The sequence below is a fragment of the Jaculus jaculus genome, chromosome 15 (assembly GCF_020740685.1).
Source record: "Jaculus jaculus isolate mJacJac1 chromosome 15, mJacJac1.mat.Y.cur, whole genome shotgun sequence".
Taxonomy (NCBI): Eukaryota; Metazoa; Chordata; class Mammalia; order Rodentia; family Dipodidae; genus Jaculus; species Jaculus jaculus.
In genome coordinates, this window is record NC_059116.1 from 60338603 (window position 1) to 60349793 (window position 11191).

Sequence of the window (11191 nt, forward strand, 5' to 3'; positions counted from 1 at the left end):
GGGAAGAGGGTAATGTGAAGGTGGAGGAGATAGATGCAAAACTAAACCCAAAATTAATTGCTACAAACTTTCCTCCTGGATAGTAGACTAACATATATAACCCTTAATAAAAGCATAAAGGGATATTTTGTTAAGAAGGGCTCTGGAGAGGATAGGATGAAGCCTAACATTTGATGGTTGTAACTAATTCTCAGTACAAAAAATGGTTACAACCCACATTGAGCTATTGATCAGAAAGACATAAGAGGTCCCCTAAACAAGACAGGCTTCTGTTAAAGCACTTGATTACCTGTCTGAAGACACCAGGTGCTGCTGACACAGAACATTGAGAGATCTGGCTAGAATCTGGGAGGAAGCCACTTTCCAGATGATCTGCCTGTGTAGTGCTGGAAAGTCCAATGTGAGCTGCTGGGGGAAAATAGCTAACAACATTGTGATCAAGCAGGGAACAGTGCTATATGAAAGCAACTGGCCTGACAAGATGTAAACACCTGTGCAATGATGGCACCTAGCCTTGGTGGGTAGCCAGTGGCTTTCTGATTGGCTAAGAGACCCACGCAATGGAAAGGAATGCTTTGCTGGGACTAAGAACCAAGTCAGAATCCTATGGAGACCTCGGTCATGGACTACAGTGAAAAGCTAGTGAAAAAAGAGGATATACCTACCAAAATCTCTCTAAACTAACAATGATTTTCTCCTGTAACCTATGCTGATCTCACTCTCTATTGGAGAATTTTCTTTTCTTTTTCAGGAGACAATGAAAAACCTAAAACAACCAAAATATACCAAAAAGACAACAATAGATAGCTGACTCCCTGGCAGGAAATGGACCACCCCTCACACAGTGGCTAGGGCCCAGGTGAAACCACAGAGGAATTGGTGAGATGAGCAAGAGCGCTGCTTTCATGGTGAGCCTGACAGCCTGTGCCAGGGTGATAGAGACAGACACAGAGAATACTGAAAACGTTCCAAAGCAGAAATCCTGAAGCTGCTGAGAGCTCCACACTACAGTAGACAAGTAGACATAAAATCTCACAGCCTCACCAGAGCTCAGGGAATTTTGCAGAGGAGGGGGTGAAAAGATTGCAAGAGCCACAGGGTGGGAAGGAATATTCAGAGCCATTATCCCCTCACAATAGCTGACTGCTGTATTCACAACTCATTACTCACAACTCTATGGTGAACACCAGCAATCGTGCTTAGGCAATCTCTCAGTGGAATAGGGGCAAGGAGTAGGGAAATAAAGTACCAACACATGATGTCCATACAAGGCTTCTTCATATTAAGAAACCATGAATGAAGACGATGTAAAAGATGAATGACAAAGGAGAAATTGAGATAAAATAATAAAAAAAGAAGACAAAAAATGAGAAAAGAAGAAAGTGGAAGAAAAGCTTGAGAGTATAAAATCATATGAGAAGACAGCAATGTTTATATTTTAAGTCCTTATCTAAGTTGAGGTTTCATCATGTTTTAATATATTCACAAGCCACTCATTTTTTTATTGACAACTTCCACAATTGTAAACAATATCCCATAGTAATTCCCTCCCTCCCCCCGCACTTTCTCCTTTGAAACTCCACTCTCCATCATAGCCCCTACCCCTCTCAATCAGTCTCTCTTTTGTTTTGATGCCATCATCTTTTCCTCCTATTATGATGGTCTTGTGTAGGTAATGTCAGGCACATTGAGGTAATGGATACCCAGGCCATTTTTGCATCTGAAGATGCATGATGTAAGGATTCCTACTGTTCCTTTGGCTATTACATTTTTTTTCTGACACCTCTTCCACAGTGGACCCTGAGCCTTGGAAGGTGTGATTGAGATACTTAGTGTTGAGCACTCCTCTGTCACAACTTCTCAGTCATGGTGCCTTCTGAGCCCTGCCAAGGTCACTGCCATCTGAAAAGAGAAGATTCTATAGCCAAAAGTGAGAGTACCATTAATATATAGGTATGAACATTAAGAGAAGTGCTTACTGGGCTGTTTGGTGAGCATAGTATATACATTTAGCCAGACAGTATCAGACATTACACCCCTAGGGCTCACGACTATGCCTGTTTTGGCTTTCAGTATCAGGGATGTATTTTCAACCCATGGAACTGGCCTCGAGTCAAGTTGGAGGGCCACTGGTTTTTCCCCCCCATTGTACCCATTAGCTCATTTGGCTGGGATGGCCAAATATAAGGCTTACAGAGTACACTGTGGAGTATCTTCACTTGGGATTTCTCTCTCTCCCATTGAATTGCATGCAGCCTAGCTTTTTCTAGCTTTCTAGCAGCTGGTCTACATGGAGGAGGTTATCAGCTCAGCTCAGCTCCAGCAGGATTTCTCAGTGACCTTGCAGCCCAAGTATGTGGAGTCTTCAGAAATAGGGTCTTACCATCTATTCCCGGTGGGAAACCAAGGGCCTCAGCAATGGCCTTTAATGTTTGGGGGGGCATCAGGGACATCCCTGGCCAACAACTCACTGGAAGGTATCCCATCCCAGTTACTGAAAATTTTCTGGTAACAATCTAGGCTTCTGTGAGTTCTGTTGTCCAAAAAAGTGGGTTTCCATATGACTTATTTATATCCTCTTAGATTTTGATTGGCCTTCCCTCTAACTTTCCTTACTTAATCTCTTCACCTGATCTCACTAAGGCATTTTCATCCCCATTAATCTGTTCTTCTACTTTCTTATTGTTGCAGTCAGGTTTGCGTTGCTGGTAGATATCACCCAACCAAGAGCAGCTTCTGGGAAAAAGAGGTTTATTTTGGCTTACAGGGTCGAGCGGAAGCTCCATGATGGCATGAGCAGAGGGTGGACATCACCCCCTGGCCAACATCAGGTGGACAACAGCAACAGGAGAGTGTGCCAATCACTGGCTTTGGAAAACTGACTATAATACCCATAATCCTGCCCCCAACAATATGTTCCCTCCAGGAGGCATTAATTCTGAAATCTCCATCAGCTGGGAACCTAAGTTTCATTCAGGACACCTAAGTTTATGGGGAACACCTGAACCAAACCACCACATTCTGCCTCTGACCCCCATAAGCTGATAACCATCCATGAGGTAAAATGCAATGCATTTAGTCTAACTTTAAAAGTCCCCATATTTTTATCAATCCTAAGGATGTTCATGCATCCCCATAACCCAAGGTCTTTTAACTGAGCCACAACACCAAAAAATATCCTCAGAAAACCCATAATGGCACAGAATAAACATTTGCACTACAGAGTATGGCATTGGGCATAGCAAAGAAACATTCAGCCAATATATGATTTAAAGCAATCAGGGAAAACATCAAATGCTGTAGCTTCAAGTCCAGCAATGCTATCCAGTGACGAATCTAAAAGACTGATAATTCTAACCAACAAGTCTCTGGCATTCCAATTCCACCCCTCCAGTTAGGCTACTCACAGTACTGGAAAACTTCATCAGGGCTGGCAGCTCTCCTTAGCAGCCATCTCATGGTCACAGCATCTTCAATTGGTCTCCACTGCAACCCCAGCTCCACTGGGTCTCCATGCAGGCATCCAGCAAACCTGCTTCACACTGCCCATCACCATTTCCAAAACACAAGACCATGTTGCAAACTCAATGACCCTCTCTTTCCTGCATTTTTTATGCTCCGCAATACCAGGTAGGGTGCCAATATGTTAATCCAGGGGACAACAAAGCAAACTTTGAAGAACAGGTCACTCATTGAGAACTCAGACCCATTCAAAAGAGTCTACATTCTTCCTGTTACCCCAGTGCAGGCCAGCTGGCTCAATCTCAATGGTTGTAATTTCTCAAACAATTTGCAGGTGAACAGGCAGCAGTTTACCCAAAAATTTTTCTTTCTGTGCCATATCCTTCTGCTCACACCAGTTCATTTCTACACAGAGTAACCCTGCACAACTTCTCAAGACATAGGCATACCAGTAAGCTCTTCAAAAAACTTGCCTCCAGCCCAATCCAAACAAAGCTGTTGCTCACCCTCCTGAGCCAAATCTCACAGTCTAGAGTTCTTACTGAGTTCAGATCTTTTGATTCTGACCAGAGTAGTCCATCAAGCTTTACCTATAGCACAGCAAGGCATCTCTTAGGCCAAGGTTTCAAATCCTTTCAAATTTCTCCTGAAAAGGCCAAAGCCACACAGTCAGGTATCTAGTAACAAACCCACTTCTTGGTACCACTTTACTGTTGCAGTCAAGTTCACATTATTGGTATAAATCACCCAACCAAGAACAGCTTGTGGCAAAAAGAGGTTTATTTTGGCTTAAATGCTTGAGGGGAAGCTCCACGATGGCAGGGAAAAACAATGGCATGAGCAGAGGTTGGACATCACCCCCAGGCCAACATCAGGTGGACAACAGCAACAGGAGAGTGTGCCAAACACTGGCCTGGGGAAACTGGCTATGACACCCATAATCCCACCCCCAACAATACACTCCCTCCATGAGGCATTAATTCCAAAATCTCCATCAGCTGGGAACCTAGCATTCAGGACACCTAAGTTTATGGGGGACACCTGAATCAAACCACCACACATACATACACACAATCCTAGTAAGCCCCCTCCTTTCCTTTATATCTTCTTTCTACCTTACTGGTCTCTGCTACTGAGTTTTATTCCTACTCACACAGAAGTCCAATCATTTGTAGCTAGGATCCACATATGAGAGAGAACATGTGACATTTGACTTTCTGGGCCTGGGTTACCTCACTTAGTATATTCCTTTCCAAACCCATCCATTTTCCTGCAAATTTCATAACTTAATTTTTCTTTACTGCTGAGTAGAACTCTATTGTGTAAATGTGGCACATCTTCATTATCCACACATCAGTTGAGTGACATCTAGGATGGTTCCATTTCCTAGCTATTGTGAATAGAGCAGCAATACACATGCTTGAGCAAGTATCTCTAAGGAAGTAAGATGAGCCCTTAGGTGTATGCCTAGGAGTGGTATAGGTGAGTCATATGATAGATCTATTTTTAGCTGTCTCAGGAACCTCCCCACTGATTTCCACAATGGCTGGACCAGATTGTATTCCCACCAACAATGTAGAAGGGTCCTTCCTTTTCTGACTCCTTGGGAGCATTTGTGGTCATTTGTTGTCATGATGGTAGTCAATCTGACATTAGTGAGATAAAATCACAATGTAGTTTTAATCTGCATTACCTTGATAACTGGAAGTAGAAGTTATTTTAGAAATTTATATGTCATCTGTCTTTCATTTTTTGTGAACTCTCTGTTTAGGTCCATAACCCATTTTTAATTGGGTTGTTTGATTTCTTAATAATTACCTTTTTGAGTTCTTTCTATATCCTAGATATTAATCCTCTATTAGATGTAGAGGTGGAAAAGATTTTCTCCCATTTGATAGGTTGCCTCTTTGCACTATTCACAGGGTCTTTTGTTGTACCAAAGTTTTTTGAATTCTTGAAGTCCCAGTGATTAATCTGTGGTTTTACTGACTGAGAAATGGGGGTTTTATTCAAAAAGTCTTTGCCAAGAACAATATGTTGAAGGTTTGCCCTAATTTTTCCTCTAGCAGTTTTAGTTTCAGGTCTGATATTAAAGTCTACGCTTCATTTGGACTTAATTCTTGTACATGGAGAGAGATAAGGATCTATTTTTATCCTTCTGCATATGTACATCCAGTTTTCCCAGCACCATTTGCTGAAGAGGCTGTTTTTTCCCCCAGTGAGTAGTTTTGGCATTTTTGTTGAATATTAGATGGCTGTAGCTACCCAAACTTACATCTGGGTGCTCTATTCTGTTCCATTAACCCACATATCTATTTTTGTGCCAACACCATGCTATTTTTGTTACTATGGGTAGTATAGGTTAAAATCAGGTATGGTGATACCACCAGCCTTATTTTTGTTTCTCAAAATTGTCTTAAATATTCAAGGTTTTCTTGTGCTTCCAAATGAATTTTTGGATTATTTTTTTCTATTTCCATGAAGAATGCCATTGGAATTTTGATTGGGATTACATTAAATGTATATATTACTTTGGTAAGATTTCCATTTTCATAATATTGATTCTTTTGATCCAAGAACAAGGAATGTCTTTCCATTTCCTAGTGTCCTCCAATTTCTCGTTTGAGTGTTTTAAAGTTTTAATTGTAGAGATCCTTCACTTCTTTGGTTAGGTTTATTTCAAGGTACTTCATTTACTTATTTATTTATTTATTTATTATTTTTGATGCAATTATGAATAGGAGTTATTCTCTGATTTCATCCTCTATATGTTTGTTGTTAGCATATAGGAAATCTACTGATTTCTGTGTGTTTATTTTGTATCCTGCTACATGGCTGTAGGTTTTGATCAGCTCTAATAGTTTGCTAATAGAGTTTCTAGGTAGTTTCTATGTATAGCATCATGTCATCTGTAAATAATGATAAGTTTATCTTTGCTTTCCAATTTGCATCACTTTTATGTGTATCTCTTGCCTTATGGCTATGGCTAAGACTTCCAGTACTATATTAAATAAAAGTGGGGACAATTGGTCACCTTTGTGTTGTTCCTGATTTTAGTGGAAAAGCTTCCAGTTTTTCTACATTTAGTATTATGTTGGCTGTAGGTTTGTCATAAATAGCCTTTATTATGTTGAGATATATTCCTTCTATTCCCAGTCTCTGTAGGACTTTTATCATGAAGGGATGTTGGATTTTGTCAAATGCTTTCTCTGCATCTAAGGAGATGATCATGTGATTTTTGTCTTTAAACCCATTTATATAATATATTACATTATTAGATTTGCATATATTGAACCATCCCTGCATCTCTGGGATAAAGCCTACTTGGTCAGGGTGAATGATCTTTTTGATATACTCCTGTATTCTGTTTGCCAATATTTTGTTGTGAATTTTTGCATCTATGTTCATAAGGGAGGTTGGTCTGTAATTTTCTTTTTTTGTTCTATCTTTGCCTGGTTTTGGTATCAGGGTGATGCTGGCCTCATAGAAGGAGTTTGGTAGAACTCCCTCTTTTTCTATTTCCTGGAAAAGCTTAAGAAGCAATGGTGTTAGCTCTTCCTTGAAGGTCTGGTAAAATTCAGCGGTGAATCCTTCTGGGCCTGGGCTTTGAGTATTGCTTGTTTTGGCTAGGTTCCTTTTATGTGTGCTTTTCCTTTTCTTCAGCATGGAGGATTCTATCAAGTACTTTCTGTAGAGTTGGTTTTGTCTTCAAATACTCCTTTAACCTGCTTTTGTCATGGAATGTCCTTATTTCTCCATCTATTTGAATGGGTAGCTTTGTAGGATAAAGTAACCTTGTTTGAAAGTTGTTATCTTTCAGAACTTAGAATATATCACTCCAAGCCCTTCTGGCTTTTAAAGTTTGTGTTGAATAATCTGCTGTAATCCTGATGGGCTTGCCTTTGTAGGTAACTTGATTTTTCTTTCTAACTGCTTTCAATACTTTTTCTTTGGTTTGTGTGTTTGGAAGTTTGATTATAATATGGTGAGGAGAGGTTCTTTCCAGGTTTTGTCTAGCTGGGGTTCTAAAGGCTTCCTGTATTTGCATTGGCACCTTTTTCCCAAATTTGGGGAAATTTTCTTCTATGATTTTGTTGAAGATGCCTACTATGCCTTTGGAGTGGAATTCTTCTCCTTCTACTATGCCCTGAATTCTGTTTTTTTTTTTGTTTGTTTGTTTTGTTTTTTTTTTATTTGAGAGCGACAGACACAGAGAGAAAGACAGATAGAGGGAGAGAATGGGCGCGCCAGGGCTTCCAGCCTCTGCAAACGAACTCCAGACGCGTGCGCCACCTTGTGCATCTGGCTACCGTGGGACCTGGGGAACCGAGCCTCGAACCGGGGTCCTTAGGCTTCATAGGCAAGCGCTTAACCACTAAGCCATCTCTCCAGCCCTATGCCCTGAATTCTTATATTTGATCTTTTCATAGAGTCCCAAATATCTTGAAATTCCCACTCATACTTTTCTATAAGTTTGTCTTGCTCTTTGTTGGACTGTATTAGATCTGCCACCTGGTCTTCTAGCTTAGATATTCTGTCCTCTCCTTCATCCATTCTATTGGCAAGATTTTCTACAGAGATTTTTATTTCATTAACTGTGTTCTTCATTGCTAGTAATTCTGACTGGTTTTTCTTTATTATTTCTATTTCCTTATTTATGTCTTGAATTGCCTTCTTTACTTCATGAAGTTGGTGTCCTGCATCTTCTTTGATTCCATTGATTTCCTCTTTGATTCCTTTGATTTGTTCTTTGACTTCTTTGAACATATTTACAATCATTCTTTTGAAATCTTTCTTAGGCATTTCCTCTAACTCATTCTCACTGGAGGTCATTTCTGATGCATTAATACTTTTAGGTGGATTTATATCATCTTGCTTTTTAGTGTTTCTTGTGTTATAATGTATATATTTTTGCATCTTGGATTAAGTTAATGCTTGGATTTTCTAGCTAGCTGGGTATTCTTAGCTGTATCAATTGATTTGATGTTATATATTTTCAGGGTAGGAGCTTAAGGTGTTAGGTGAGGCTCTTAAGACTCGGAGTATCTACAAAGGTGTTCCTAGGTTGAGTTACCCTGCTATGGGAGTATTCAATTAGGCTTAGTGGAATAAAATACAGGTAGATTCTAAAAGTTAAGTAAACACTGTACACATTCAATCAAAAACAGCCCCCAGTGTGTATGCAAGAGTAGTTATTATAACAACCAGATCCTCTATCAACAAAGAGGTAAGATTTCTGGTCTGTTGAGGGATCCAAGTCAGCTTGTGACCAAGTGGGACCCATCTCTGGTGCAATCCCAGTTACCTTGGATGATTTTGGTCTTAGTCAAGTTGCTGCCTGGGTCATCGGGCTGCTGTACTGATTTCTGGAGCTGGGCACTGGCTTTTCCTGCGGGGTAAACCAAGCCTGGCAAGTGTGGCCCTGCAGATCAACACCCCCACTGCTGGAACTGCTGCTGCTAAAGCTGCCACTGCTGGATCTGTCGCCACTGCTGCTGAAGCTGCTGCTGCTGGGTCCACCACTGCTGCACCTCTGCTGCTGCTGCTGTAGCTGCCACTGCTGGATCCACCGCTTCTGCTGAAGCTGCTGCCGCTGGGTCCATTGCCGCTGCTGCTACTGGATCTGCTGCTGCTGGGGCCGCTGTTACCAGTGCCAGGGCCGCTGATGTTGCTGCCAGACTGTGCTCCTGCCTGGGTCCTGCTGTCGGCTCAAGTTGGTGTGGCCAGGTCCCGGGACCGCTGCTCTGTTCACTGTAGCTGGGCTCAGGCAGTGGGGAAGAGGGAGCCGCAGCTGCTCTAGTTCTCTCACTGTTCTTCTACCTCATGGTCTGCTCCTCCGTTGCTCACTGCCGTTCTCCCTTCACGTTTCTTGAGTTGTGGAGAGCTCCGGTATGAGTGGATGCTCCCTGCACCTGGCTTTTCCTGCAGCTCAAACAGAGCCTGGCAGCTTTCTGGTGCGCCACCACCACTGCTGCAGTTGGTGGAGCTGCTGGGGCCACTTTTGCCGGCCTGTGCAGGCTCTGGATGCTCTGGATATCTTCTACTTCTCTGCTGCCCCTTTAATTTCCTATATACCTCACTTTTTAGTAAAAGTGTGTATTTTGCTGAGTTTTTGTGGTCTTTTTCCCCCCTAGGCTGCTTTGGCGTGGTACCTACGCTGCCATCTTAACCAGAAGTCTCCCTATACCTTGTATTCTTATGTTTGATCTTTTCATAGTGTCCCAAATATCTTGAAATTCCCATTCATATTTTCCTATTAGTTTGTATTTCTCTTTGTGGGACTGTATTATATCTGCCACCTGGTCTTCTAGGACAGATATTCTGTCCTCTTCCTCATCCATTCTACCAGTAAGATATTCTACAGTTTTTGTTGCTGTTGTTGTTATTGTTGTTTTGTTTCATTGACTGTGTTCTTCATTGCTAGTAATTTTGACTAGTTTTTCTTTATTATTTCTATTTCCTTTTTTATGTCTTGTATTGACTTCCTATTTTATTAAATTGGTTCCCTGCATCTTCTTTGACTCCTTTGATTTCTTCTTTCATTCCTTTTATTTCCTCTTTGACTTCTATAAACATATTTATAATCAGTCTTTTGAAACCTTTCTCAAGCATTTCCTCTAAATCAGTCTCACTGGAGGTCATTTCTGATTCATTAATGCTTTTTGGTAGATTTATATTGTCTTGATTTTTTGTGTTGCTTGCATTATTATATATATATATATATATATATATATATATATATCTTGGATTAATTTAATGCTCAGATTTTAACTTCTCTGCAGTATTGTTAGATGCATCAATCAATCAGATGTTATATATCTTCAGGGTAGGAGCTTAAGTTTCTAGGTATGGCTCTTAAGACTCTCAGAGTAACTACAAAAGTGACCCTAGATGTTGGGTTTGCCTCCTATGAGAGTATTCAAGTAGGCTGAGTGGAACAAAATCTAGGCAGGTTCTAACATTTAACCAATGTACACATTCAATGAAAATCTGCACAGATTATTTATGCAAGAGTAGGTATTATGTAGCCAGATCCTCTAACAAAGTCACAATCCCTTAGGCTGTGTGTTTCCCCACACCCTTAATCCTATCAACTAGGAGGCTAAGATTTCTGGTCTGTTGAGGGTTCCAATACAGCTTCTGACCAAGTGAAACCCTTTCCTAATGAAAAACAGAAGAGCAAACAAAGGCACTATAAATCTGGAAGCAACAAATGAAAAGCCCAAAATATTATATATAAAATATAATATATAATAACTTATTTAAGAATGGCAAATCTGGGCTGGAGAGATGACTTAGTGCTTAAGCACTTGCCTGTGAATCCTAAGGACCCCAGTTCGAGGCTCAATTCCCCAGGACCCACGTTAGCCAGATGTACAAGGGGGCGCACACATCTAGAGTTCATTTACAGAGGCTGGAAGCTCTGGCGTGCCCATTTGTGCACTCACTCTCTCTCTCTCCTCTCTCTCTCTCTCTCTCTCTCTCTCTCTCTCTCTCTCTCTCTCCTTCTCTGTGTTACTCTCAAATAAATAAATAAACAAAAATTTTTAAAAAAAGAATGGCAAATCTTACCATCCATCAGATTTAACATATAATTCATCCTGACCAGCAAGGTGCAATTAGCACTTCCAATTCAAGCATATATACCAGACTTATTTGGTGGGTACTGACCTGGTGTAATCCCAGTTATCTTTTGGGGTGGTTTTGGTCTCAATTATGCTGTGCACAT